We start from the raw sequence: 14,150 nt of genomic DNA, 5'->3' as shown, positions 1-14,150 counted from the left end.
TCTATAAACTAGAGTTCATGCTTACACAGGTCACACAGCGAGGGGGCAGTAGGTTGTTCCCCTACAGACATCTGTACAACATGTTCTATACAAAAGATGGACATACTGTAGCTTCTGGTTCTTAAAAGTGCCTTCTGCATTCTTTTCAACGGCCACCTGGGAGCAATAGCTGTGGTTGCAGAACACTTCTGGTCCTATGGAAGTCTGTGGGGGAAAACAGTCCTGCCCTGACCTTTGTAAGCATTTTCCTCATGAGTTTGTGGGATCAGTTGCACATTTTGGGTCGCGCTGGACCGAAATCTTGGTCCATTTGGTAAATCATGGTCATACTATGTTCCAGATTATCTAGATATGCTCCTTGGCTCACGAACTGTGAAGTCATTAGCTAATTGGTAAGCACATATTTCACAGTCCGACCGCCCCTCTCTCATCACATCTGGTTTCAAAGCATTTTTATAATGTCTCTATATAAGAGCCAGTAAAAACAATGCAGCTTAAAGGCAGTAAATAATTTTCAGGGGGAGCCACTTCAGCTTTTGCACTAAATATTATTAATCCCCACTGGTCACCAAGTGTGCAGTAGTCTTTTATTGCTGTGTACCCCTTTATGTTAGCATGATGATCGGTTTTAAATAAACCATGACGACTAAAAATACCAGGCTTAAAGCTTTAAAATGCCCATGTTGGTAGCTACGAGCATCATATATATGCGGTCTGTATGGTTTGCTCATGACAGGTAGATAAGAAGTGTGATACCACTCTAGCATTTGTATGTCAGGTATGATGCAACAACCAGAATGCAAAGCCTACAAATGAGTGGAAAACTGTTTGCTGAACAATAACAAATTGCTCCCACAAGCATCTATAAAGCTCACTAATGAACACATTTTTATCTTGTTTGTACAAAAAATAAAGAGTAGAAACTCCACGTTGTGGCCTTGTGGGCGTGGTTATTTGTTACGTGCTGGGACGCTTGTTGGCTGGGAGCAGCTGTCGGGCAACTGAGACTCCAGGAAGGGAGATAAGATCTCGTAAAATAGCAAACTGACGTTTATGTCTCTGACTGAAAAGCTTTGCTTTGGGTAATTAGCTGCACAGTTCATGGTTTGGTTTGCGAACAATTGGCTACAATAGGCATGTGCACAATCACTAAACCTCAGTGGGTCTTGCAGACCAACAAATATTCAAATAAAATGGTATTACCTTACTCTGTAGGTAATACCTACATGAAGAGACTGAAAGTGCACTGTAATCATTCAGACATGTTTATGTTTGCCATTTAAAAATAAAGACGTGAATAGAGTTAATGTGACTAATATGAGGTCACAGAGAAAAATCAAATACTAACTGGACCCAAACTAACGCTGTCTATAACATTATGCGTCATTATCTGTAATTACAAACGTCATTGCACACAAATTATGTCACACAGCACTCCGCAAGCGCTCGGGTGCACTGCCCCCTTTATTCTGTGCATACAGGATGTTGTCTGTGCGACGCTGTTTGTGAGGCACGAGCAGGAAGACGCGCAATCGTGAACGTGTCCTTTCCTGTCATTTCATTTTTTTTCTCCATATGTCACTTCCTTATGACGGCTTATCAGGGCCACTAAAGGTAGGGGGGGGGGAAGGGGGCGGGGTGTGGGAAAAAAAACACAAAATTTTTACCTTTAAAGTGCCAAATGCCCATTGTGCTGTAGTTCTTGATACACAAACACTATCACCTCATCCAAATCAGTGTGTTGCTTTCTTCTGAATAGACCCAGTTCATGATAGGGTGGGTGATTCACAGCTAAAATCACAAGTATTTCTTTGTTACTAAATCCAGTTGAAAAGCCTCATGTAATTAGGTCATCTAATGTTGGCATAGTGCACACCAAAGAGATGTGCAAAACAATGAGTTGCCTTGACGAAATAATTATATTTTCTGAGTTATTCCTGGCAAATTTGCCACTTTTCTCTTCAGTGGCCCTAATATGCCATTGTACTTAAACAGCTTAAAGACAACAATCTTTTCAGAGTGAGCAAAAGCATATTTTCTTCATAATGATTAGAAATGTTAAATCATCCTGTGACCTTCACTCAAATGCCTCCATGTTTGGAAAATACCACCTTTTTCCCCCAAGTCAGCAGCACTCTTGGTACTCGCCATCTCTGCCTTTCTCACGTCTGCATCTCCCCCATTTGGTCGTTAGCCCTCAGCCTCAAAACCACTGAGGCTGACCCTCATGCAGGCTGACCGCTTTACAAGCCCACACAGCCACTGTTCAATCTGTGTTCAAGCAGCGGCTGCAAGAATACACAACTCTGTCTGAACCACAAACTGCGTGGTTTGAAAAGATACACCTCAGACTGTGAGCACATTTTCTCTTGCACTGTTCCATAGAACAGGAAGGTTGTAAATAAAAAAAGAGAAGAGAAGAATCAAATGTAGTATATCAAGTCATGCATATATATGCAAAGGCAAATAAATATCTTATGCTTTATGTATACATATAAATTTTACAGGCACTCACTTGAGATACACTTGCAAATGCAGAGTATTACTGTTATAATAACATTATCATATGCAGTTCTAGGAAAACTAAGTATATCCTTATTGCTTCCATAAGAATTAAGAGCATAAGCAACAGCCATGTGTTTCTTATCTAATGCACTTGAATAACTGACCATCATCAACTGTGAGCACCTCAATAAAAGCATTAGTTTTGACAGTTTTCTGTTCTGGAGCAATGCTATAATCTTCCTAAGAAAATTCACTCAAGCCTCAGACCCAGACAGAGAAACTGCAAAAAACCCAGGAGCTACATCTCAGACTCTACAGGCCTCAGTTAGCATGTTAAATGTTAAAGGTCATGACACTACACTTAAAAAGTCTGAATACTTATGCTGTGTTTGGAAAAGCTGCCAGGAGGAAGCCTCTTTTGCATTAAAAGAACACGGCAGCACGGATTAGGTTTTCCAAAACTGCATCTGAACAAGACGTCTGGAAAACCTCATACCAACTTTGACCCAGCCAAAGTCCAGATGAGCTGTAAAGAAGACTGCAACCAAAAGTCTGATCGCATTTTCCTTCATTTAGGTGTGCTTAATATAACAATATAAACTGACAGTGTACCTCATGTACCATGCCTCCATACATGCATACAAACACATTTCACTGATTATTTTGGGCCCATTGTTCCTGCACATCTCTTATCGCTCACTGACTCTCAGCTGGTACTTTTAACCCTCACCCTGTGACCCTTGGTTCCCAGATGGTTAAAGACTGTGACTGATGCCTTATTCACTTGGCCCTGCATTGTCATTAAGTCTCAAGTTAACGTCATGTGGTTGGTGGTCATGCCATTGCAAAACCTCAGCTGGAAAGAAGGCAGGTTTAAGTCACTTCTGCAATGGCTTGTTTTTTGTTTTGGAGATAAACCAAGAACCAGAACACAGACGTCAACTTACTAGCTAGCTACGTAGTGTATTATTAATTTCTAAAACTTCTGGAATATGAGGGGTTTTTTTTGCTTGTTTTTTTGTTTTGTTTGTCAATGTGGTTCTGTTTTTACTAAAAGAAACAGCGCCTTTACTCTTGCCACTGTTCGTAAGCTGAGCCACACAGCTTCTTCCTGTCAGAAACTGAAAGATCTTCCGTGAGAAACCATGAAGCTAACACATCATCATAAGTGTCTGTAAATAGTGTGAATATATTTTGAAATCACTTTTACACTTTACACCTAACTTGGCAACATCTTCTCCAAGAGCTTGTTTGCTTTCAAGCATTTGGACCTAGTTAATCATGTTAGTCTTATAGACAGAAGAATGTAGAATTTAATATTAGATGTGCAGTCAAAAGCTCACAAAATGAAGAAACTAGCATGACAGTAGAGTTTGTCATTACTGTTAAGTGCAACACTACCCATTAAACGATGCATGTGGTTTAGGCCGACTGACATATTTTTTAAAGCCTAATATTGAGAAAAATTTTTCAAAATCCAATATATCAGCTGGTACTTTTTCTTTCAGGCACACAAAATGTTTTAATGTAAAGGAGACGTCTGCTACAGATAGGGTAAGATGGATGCAGATGATCTGCTGTGGAGACCCCTGCAAGGAGCCGGAGAAAGGAGAAGAAGAAGCAGACACACAAACATTGAGTTTTCCCAAGCATGAGTCCTTACTGAGCTAATAAGACAATGCCTTTTCATAATAAGGTCGTTTCACCTTCACATCAAGTGACTTGACGATCTGGCTCTACTCAGATCAGCTGGTTGGTGTGTTTGCAAAAACTGCAAGGTGCCCCCTGGTGGACAAAATATGCAACAACAACACTGGTAACATGGCTGAAGGGTGTTTCTCCCACAGCTTTTTCACTTTTTATTAAATTATTTTCCTTTAAAAATACCAACACTGACATATTGGCAAATATACTGTTGGGCTCTAGCATGTAATATGGAACATACATACAATACATACATGTATTATGAGAGGCATCCACACAGAGATGTAATTTAGGCAATGTTAGCCTGTAGCGTAAATACAGATGTGCCATATATGGTGTATATGTATGGTATGGAGCCACTGAATATATTAGTCTTATAATAAAGGTGATCCAGCCTGTTAAGTCTAAATCAGACTATCAATATTATAAGTGGTGTAAACATTCAAATCTATAATCACTTATGCCTACGCTGTGCTACTTATGACTGTTTGGATATTCCTTTAAATAATACCATGTTTTTCTTGCATTTATGAAATTATGCACTAAAAATATTAGTGCTATTTCCTTTTTTATGGAACAATTCTCAAATTGGGGAAAAAAACAATTATCTTGCATAGGCCTAATTTGAAACGGAGTAGATATTAATCTGTGAATGCTACCTGTGTTTGTGCAAATGAGTCCTATTAAAATTACTGATAAGAAATAAAACACACAAAAACCTAATAGTTTTAAAAATAATGAGAATTTAAAAAACATAGGCCACTTTCAATTTAATTTGACCAAAGCCCAGCTGCAGGTCATGCACATGGGACAGCAGCAGGGTTGGTGGTGCACAATTAAATTCATGCACAATTAAATTCTTTATATTCAACTTTTCATAACAGATAAAATTAAATAGCAGGAGTCATGACTAGCCATTTATGTGTGTGCATTCATGCTAGTCATGGTTCGGTGATAGGCATAAGCAATGGCACATTTAAGCTGATAAAAAAAACTAACTTTATTTTTAACACTTGCAGAGGTTACACCCTTTAACAGTTGGAAAATTTAGACTTCCTTACAATGATAAATAAAATTATAATTTATATATTATTCCTGTTCATCTAGATTTTAATCAGAGCCACAGCAGAAGCTCCATGCAGCCCTGCAGCTGCAGGTTAGAGAGCCCTACTCTAGACTGCATAAGCACTGATCTCACCCGTGCAAGGTTATATATTATGCTGTATAACCTGCATACAAGACATGGCTCCATAGTTTTGTTTCCCCAAATATGACAAAGCATATCAGCTCTCGCAGTTGAGTTCAGAGATTGTGCTGCTATGAAAAAAAATGCCTGTCTGCTCTCTGTTTAGTGTGCAGGGAATCAGATGGAGGATGCTGAGATATGCAGGAAAGACGTAATCGATGTGCTTGTCAACACATGCTCGACAGTGACACACACACGGAGAACACACACTGAGGTGTGAATGACATGTCTCTGTCTAAGTGGCCCAAATTGAATCTCATCGTTTCCGAGCTGGTGCACAGCTACCGGCAGTGACGGAGGACTCTCGTCACTGGCCTGTTGCCTTCAGTTATGTCACTTAGTGAGACTCGGGACTCAAATCCCTCAGTGCCAGTGCCACTAACAGTCCTGCTGGTACAGCACATCACACCTCCCGGCCACCATTATCTAACCCAGTAGAGTGAAGTCACCGGGTCACACACCTGCAGTCACGACCCCTCGCCAAGAAAGTTACACTTGCGTCAGTGCAGCAAATGGTTCAACCTCTAAGCTATTATCATTGCAAATCCTTTCTGGGAAATCAATAAAGTTGAAAATAGCACAGTTAAATGTTTAATGATGAAGAATACACCGTGTCCAGAGAGCTACTGCAGCACTCTGGCTCAGTCCCCACAGGTTTGCATGTGCACATTACAAATAAATCTTGAAGGAAAATTCAGTGAAAAGGGTTTCATGTGAGATTTACAAAGAACTATAAAATTCAGCATTTTAATCCAGACCAATGATGATTCATTGATTTAATCCACTGAAAACGTATGTTTGGAAAACTTTCCCAGAGTCTTGAAAAGTAAATTTTGTCTGTGTCACAAATGTATGAGTCAAGAGATCCAAGCAGGAGAAGCAGACAGCGGTAGCTAGAAACCATTTTTGGCTTACGATTTAGGACGGCAATTACTGTCAAAGTTCAGTGAACGCCATCCACTGGGACATAAATCCACACGTAACACAAACACAGTGTGGTCTCTTTGTATGTGTAAATGCAAAGAAAGGGCAAAGTTAATTTTAATTATATAGGTGACTGAATATTTCCACTGAATCCCCACGACCTGAACTCAGATAAGAGGCAAAAGTTGGATGGAACGTTTGAATTCTGTATTTTCAAACTATTCATTTTTTAGTTGGAATTTCTTGCCATAGATTTTGTTGTCGAGTTTTTTGATAAGTTTCACTGAGTTATTTCATGAAAAACAACCAAGCTTGTGTTGGACCTTATTTGGTGAGTCTATTGCACTGATTTTATTTTTAAATTATTGATTGACGCGTCGCTTGCACCCAATTCATTTTTGTGAAGCTGCTGCTGTTGTTATACAGCACATTTTTGTTGCTGGTGGATGTAATGTTTGTACCTGTGACGTTTTGTATGTAATTTTTGATAGGACCATGAATGCTACTGCTCATGTATCACACACAGACACACATACACACTCACACAGTGCATTAAGGACAAGTTTCATCTTGTCCAGTGACACTTTGATAAGTGAATTGAGGGCCTGAAGACCATCCTTGGCCTTTGTGCATCATGTGGTTCTGTAATGCTGAGTTTGGTCGTTAGGACTTCAACAAAAACCACAGACAGAATAACAGATGGGCGAGTGCAGCTGATGCAGAAGTGCCTGCATTCTCTTTAAAAGCCAGCAGAGGGCGACTCCTCTGGTTGCAAAAAGGCTTCCAGTTACACATAAATTATACTAGGGGTGGGCGGTATAAACGATATAAATTTGGTCAACGGTAGAGATTTTGACTATACCGCTCTACTGCATGTTGATGGTGTCATCAAGCGGCGCCTGTTTTGGTCGAAAGCATTGCAAACAATATCATCTGCAAATTATGCCGGGCGACAGTAATAGCAAAGAGAGGGCTGGGGCCCTGGCTGGGCCTTGGGGGCTTGGGTCCTGGTTGGTGTGTCGCCGGGGTTGTGGGCGGGTAGGTGTATGGGGGCTCAGCCCTGGTGCAGGGTGCCGCCGGTGCATCGAGCCACCTGGGGGGCTCTTCAACTGGTGGGGGAGGCTGTTACATCTTGCAGGAGGTCTCCTCTCTCCAGGAACTGACTCTGCAGGTGGGGAGAGATATAGGAGAGGTGGAGGAAGAACTCAGCCTGGGTGTCTATTGTCTTGTGTAGTCTGGAAGATAAGTGGATGACGGGGTGGGTGCAGTTTTCTCTGTGGTGGGGTCGGGTGGGCTGCCCCGGGTTCTGTGTGGCCGGGTGGCGCTGCTGAACTGCGCCCCGGTCGGGATGGGCCTGGGCCCCCTTTCCCTGGTGGGTTGCAGAGTGTCGGGGTGCCTACTGGGGTCAGCGGGGGAGCTGGCCCCAGGGAGGGGCCACTTGCCCCTCCCTTCCTTCCCTCCTCATCTCCAGCTGCCTCCCTCTTCCCGCTCCACCACAATCACCCACACATGTAGGTCCTTGGGGTAAAGGTGTGTGACCAGGGTGCAGGGGAGGCATCCCCCCCTCTGTCCCCTTCTGGCTGCCTGTGCCTCAATTTTATCCCACAACTTAGACATTCACATTACTGACACTCTCATAACACATACATATAGGACCTTAGGGGTGGGCACGCTACACGTCATCCAGAAGACCATCAGGGTGTACAACCTCACCCCTGGCGTCGTTGCCCACCTCTCAATTTTAAATACACGTAGACATTGAGGGCTATCAGGAGGGGCTATGCGCTTACCTGCTGCTCTCTGGCAGGTAGCTCCATGCCCTCCTGGGTTTTAAATGTACATTAGAACACACATGCATCAACACTACATATGAGCGGGCGGAGGGAGGTTTGGAGTCTTCACACACCCCCGTTCTCTGTTGCCTGTTGGGGCGGGGGGGCTGGGAGGAGGAGTTGGCCATCCGATTGGGGTCTGGAATGTGGGGCCTCTCTGCTGCTGCGGAGTCGGGGCGGTCTGCTTCTCTCCACCCCAGGGAAAATGTCTGTGTCTATATGTCAGGTTGGGTATCAGATGCCACCTCTCTAGGGACATCTCAGGCCCTCCATGGTATGGAGGCCTATCTCCCCCCACCACTCCCCCTGCCAGTGGCAGATGCCCTCAGACATCGGTGCATTGGTGGTTCTTTGGGACGGGCATCCAGGTACCCACCGGCTTACTCCTGGTGGCTGCTTGTCAGGGCCTGGGGCTCGCTCGGGCTCCTTCGGGGGTGGGGTGCCCTTGGCCTCTCGGCCTGGGGCTCGGTCACTCTGGCACAGCTGGCTGCTGGCGGAGTTCACGGGCACGTCACTGCAACCCCCCCTGGCTTCTGCTCCGCGGCTGCTGAGCGACCCCTCATCTGGGGCTCTCCTCAGCTCTTTCCGGGATAGTGGCACGGTTGCCCCTCCATTGGTCTTCCTTGGTCTCCTTTGCTCTGGGGGCCTCTGGATGTCTGGAGCCTTGATCTTCTCCATACCTACTTCATGCCCAGGAGGACGGGGCTATGGCTCCCCACACCCTCTAGCAGACATGAAGGAACCTTTTAAATACAAGCGCGCTCATGCTCACAGGTGTACACACGGGTGCTCACACACACGGGTGCTCACACACACAAACTACACCCTTTTTGGCTGCTACCTCAAAGCACACGCTGTCGATCTTACGTGCTGCACAATAATGTTTAATATTTAGTATTTACTGTTATATTCCCATATATCATTGCGATGATGTTGTTTATTATATTGCTCTCTTTTTCTTTGCTTGTTTTCTCTTTTTTCTTTCTCAACAGGTGATCCAGGTGATTGATATATGTATTTTTTGTCTGTTTGTTTTTGGTTTTTGCCCTTTATCACCGTCCCTCTTCCCCGCTCTTTTTCTTTCCCTCTTTCTTTCTCCCTTTTCTTTTCCCCAGTCAAGTCTGTCCCGTGTTCAGCAAATGAAAATAAAATAAACAATAAAAGCAAAGGTGAATCAAATAGACCAATACGGCAAGGCTGGGATGGTCCATTTGGTAAAGTAAATCCGTTGGGCATCTTTCTTTGCCTTTAGACAACAATTCTGATGGCAAAAGAACCAAACGGGACAGGCAAAAAAAAAAAAAAAAAAAAAAAAAGTAATAGCAAAGAGATGAAGCACTTTCGGAATATGGGGAAAGCCAAAAACTGCGCTTCCTCCACTTCCGTACCATTGATTCATTAATGCCGAATTCTCTCGCAGCCACTCTATTCCCATGTTGTTGTAGTATATTAATGACTAACCTCGTATTGTGGATGGATAATCTCAGTTGTTCTCCTAACTGAAGTTTGGTCTGTTTATAGTACCCTGCCATGCAATTGCATTTGTCCCTAACCACCAGAAACCCTCATGTCAACTTTTATCGAGTGGAAAAAAGTTAGCGTTCATCCTTCAGCTTCACTGTGCTAATGTTATGCTAACATAGCTGTATTGCTAGCAATCACGTAGGACATCATTATATACCAGGTAGTCCAACTTCAGTAACCCTCCAAAAGTCACTGCTGTTTAGTTTTCTGTCTTCATTCATGTTGGAAGTGATAGCAGAGCTGTATGTTTTCATTTTTTCAGAAACCTCTCAGTCAGAACATGGCATATCATGTTTAGGTGGAAACTAGCGAGCTAACTTCCTGTTAACTTCTAACTCCGTTGAATTTAATAAATTCTGTTTTCATGGATGCCTGGATGTTAAACTTAATTGTTACACCTGGTAAAACAGCAACGCTGATGATTTTATTAAAAATTAAAGGATTTAGACCGTTTTTAACTCTCAGTAATGCCGCAGTGTTCGTTTGACTTTGGGACCTGAAGAGGACGGCGTTTTGGAACCAGATTACTCTACGAGGCTCCTGACTACAGCAGCCGTAATGCTCCGGCAATCCGTCAAGCGGTGCAGCTTCATAGCTTACCAAAGTTGTACTAAAACATTTTTGACAGATTTCTGCGCACTGTGTACTACATAAAATCGGTTCAAGGTCAGTAAGCACAACCAGAATTCATACAAAAGGCACACTGTCGATTTTTGAGAAAATTAAAGGATTTTAAGTGTGCCTCATAGTGTGTAAAATACGTTATACAGAAGAAAAGAATATATCGCGATATATATCGTTACCGCACATCCTCAAATTATACCGTGACATGGATTTTAGGCCATATCGCCCAGCCCTAAATTATACTTTGTGTTAGATCGTCGTACCTTATGCCGTAAATAGAACCTCATTTTAACCCAATGCCACAACCTTCTATGTAACATGATGTAATTGCATGTTGGGTTGACTCACAGCATACTGACTTGATTGGCGTGGAAGGTTGCGACATAGGGTTAAAAGTAGTTTGGTTACCACGTAAGTTAGGACATGCATTTCCTACAGTCTAAATCTAGCTTTACACTGAAGTCTAAAAAAAACTCTTTAACGTTAGTAAACCTCAACTTTCTGGATGATCTTATGTTTTACTTGTTAGCTTCAGGTCGTATGCATGAAGTGCATTTCTTAAACTGAGGTATTGATTAGGGTCAGAAAGGAGCAACACCCCGTGCTTCAAAACCTCAAGATGGTGACTATGAAAACCCTCATTTTGAGGCATCATGATCATCACACTAACCAGTGGGTAACATCATGGCTCATCTTTTGTTCTGTCTCTGACAAAAATGCCCTTACAGTCCAGCATTATTGTAAAGCCTCACAGAGAAGCTATAAACCAGCTGTAGATTGCATGTTTTTGGATGACTGAACTCAATTTTTTAGCCCAAATGCACTTCTAATTCAATATATCTGTCGTTATAATGTAGTTATAGAGCACAGCCTATCTTTTTTTTTTTAACCTACTTGAATGTTTCTCTTGCTGGGATCCTTTGTGGCGACAGCTGGCACAGAATTTGGTTTGAAAATGAAAGTGAAAGCTCCGTTCAGCTTTAATCTTTTTACCACCTTGACAGCTCTCCGCCTCATCCATCACCAACACTTACACAACTAGTCTTAAACAGAAACATCTGGTTTTCCACTTGAGCGTTTTGCCTTTGTACGCAGTGAGTAATACTTCTGTGTAACTGCACCAAGGTCAGACTGACTGCAGAGCAACTCAGGTCCCTGCTTTAAGTGACTTTTCCCTTTAAGAACACTCAGTTTCCTCTCAGAAAAGGAGTCCCGGGATTCCTGTTAGGAAATGCCACTTTGGCTAGGAGGAACGCAGCCCAGTGGAAAAGAGTGTGAGAGGTTTTTATTACAGACTGCGAAGTAAGAGCAGACATAGCTGACAGGAAGAAACCATGTCCTAGTTTTAACTTTCTCATTCTGCGTCATTCCTCCGTCAAAACATATAAATCAGAAATTTATCGTCCAACGAAATGACGAAAGACCCCTGCTGCGTCTCGTCGTGCTTTTGCCACACTGTTCAGTGGCGGATATTCAGAGACAGACAGAAGAAAAGTATTTTAGCCCTGCACACACAGCTGGAATGTATACTGATTGACAAGCAGATAGCCAAATAATTACTGAATCAAAGAGAGGAAAAAAAGTCAAATGAATGGAGGGCAGAGCAGCCATTTGCTCTGATTTCTGTTGTGCGTCACACTCAGGCCCCTCAGGGAGAGTGTAGCAGTTTGAGGCTAACCTTTGCATTTTATTGGGAGGGATACAGTTTACAGTTGTGCTGGTTGCCAGAATCTGTTTATTGTTTCCCATATGTTTTGACAAAGTCCCTTTGGAGAGACTGAATGTTGAATCCCTCACCTGCTGTTCATGCTGTGATTTCTCTCCAAGCAGCTGAATCCTGAAGAACTGAGATTTCTTAATCATTTACATCAATACAACCTAAAGTTCTTAATGACCACTGTGCCTGGAGGGCATCACAGTCCAATATGACCTAGAAAGATAAAAAGCTGCACACATCTTCCCATATAGATTTGTTTTTACACAACACTGTCCCCAAACATCTGGGAGAACCCACTGTGAACCCCACTATATATGTCATGGTCCTGGGTCGGTGACCCAGCGCTTTGAGTTTATGATTATTATTTTCTAGTTTATTCTGATTTTGTATTAGTTTTTGGGGTTTGGTTGTCGTGTTTATTTTCCCTACCTGTGTCTCCCTCTGTGCTCTGTACGGGTCCCCGAGTTTTGTGTTGTAAAACAGTCTGTGTGTTTCCTGTTTTACTTTGTAGGTCTGTGTCTCATTATGCCCATTAGTTCCAGCTGTGTCCCCTCCTGTGTGCCATTTCCTGATTACCTGGTGTGTGTATTTATAGTTTGTGTCTGCCTGTGCTTCTCGTCGCGTCGTCTGTGTTTCTCTGTGAATCTTCTGTGTACTCAGCATTATTCCGTGTTTCACCGTGTCTCTCTGCTCCTCGCCCCGTGTCCTCCTTTTGTGTTAGTTTTCCCAGTGTAGGTTTATGTTTCGGTTCTGCCCGCTTCTTGGTTTACTCACTGTAAATAAATCTCACTTGCACCGCCACCTCTGGCTGCTATTTGGATCCTCCTTCTCACCTCCACACGACTGCTGCCCCAGCCGTGACAATATATATAGCCCCCTGTGACCCTTTAGCCCCCTGTGACCCTGAATTTGATATTAATAAAATACAGTCCTGATCAAAAGTCTAAGACCACTTGAAAAATGGCAAAAAGTCATATTTTGCATGTTTGGATCTTAACAAGGTTCCAAGTAGAGCTTCAACATGCAACAAGAAGAAATGGGAGTGAGACACAACATTTTTTTACGCATGCAATTTATTGAAAACAACAGAACAGCATCTGGTGGACAATGACTTAAAAGTCTCAAATGCAATAAATTAGAAGCAGCATGGAAACACAATAAATACAGCATCCATTTTAATCATGGTAGTACAGACTGACCTGTCCAGTGCATGTACCAAACTCAGCCCCATTCTCATGCAAATAGGCTTCATTTGCATCATCTCTTCAGTCTCTGGGTTTGAAGCTACAAAAGGTTTAATATGTTTAACTTGGTTGGTGACATTAGCCACTGTTAATAAGCTGGGAGTCACCTATTTCGCCCACTTTGCATCACCTATTTTGCACATAATTGGCACGAACATGCGTGAACCTGTTTGCTGGGCGATTAACAAAGGATGACTTCGTGTAATTAGGTGGTTTTGCTGATGAGTAACTAGTAATATCATTTGTTTTTCAGTGAGTAACATTTAATGAGTAATTAATGACATTTTTGGAGTAATTCTTAAGGCTGGATGTTACCCTATGAAATGAATCACAGCACAGATATGTATAGCATACAGAGTGCTGACGTCAAAGATGGGAATAAACCAGAAGCTAAAGAATCCCTGCTACACTGGATATGCCTGATATCATTTATTTACAGCACATACATAATTCTTTAAGCTGTTAAAAGCATGTAAAGGAGAGAATTAGGTCTTAATACATAAGATTAAAGTATAATCAAGAAGATATAAATTCATAAAAATCCAAACAAAGCTGCAGTGGTGAAACAGACATGACAGCTCAGACCTATCTGTGAACCAGAGAAATGCACAAAGTCAGTCTTAACTTGTTTTTATCACACGAACTCCAGACAGAAATGGGAGAATCAAAGTGGGAAATTATTAAAATGTGGCACAAAATAGGAATCTTCTTCTTCATCTGTTCTCCCTATTGTTCTGTGTGCTTCAGAGGAAAGCACACTTTGTACAAGGGAGCTTGTACAAGTCAAAGATTAGCTACTGTGCACATTTCTCCATGCAACTCTGTTCAGG

Source organism: Perissodus microlepis, chromosome 16, assembly GCF_051167445.1.
Source record: "Perissodus microlepis isolate ML-2025 ecotype Zambia chromosome 16, ASM5116744v1, whole genome shotgun sequence".
NCBI classification, from domain to species: Eukaryota; Metazoa; Chordata; class Actinopteri; order Cichliformes; family Cichlidae; genus Perissodus; species Perissodus microlepis.
Note: the sequence above shows the minus strand (reverse complement) of the source record.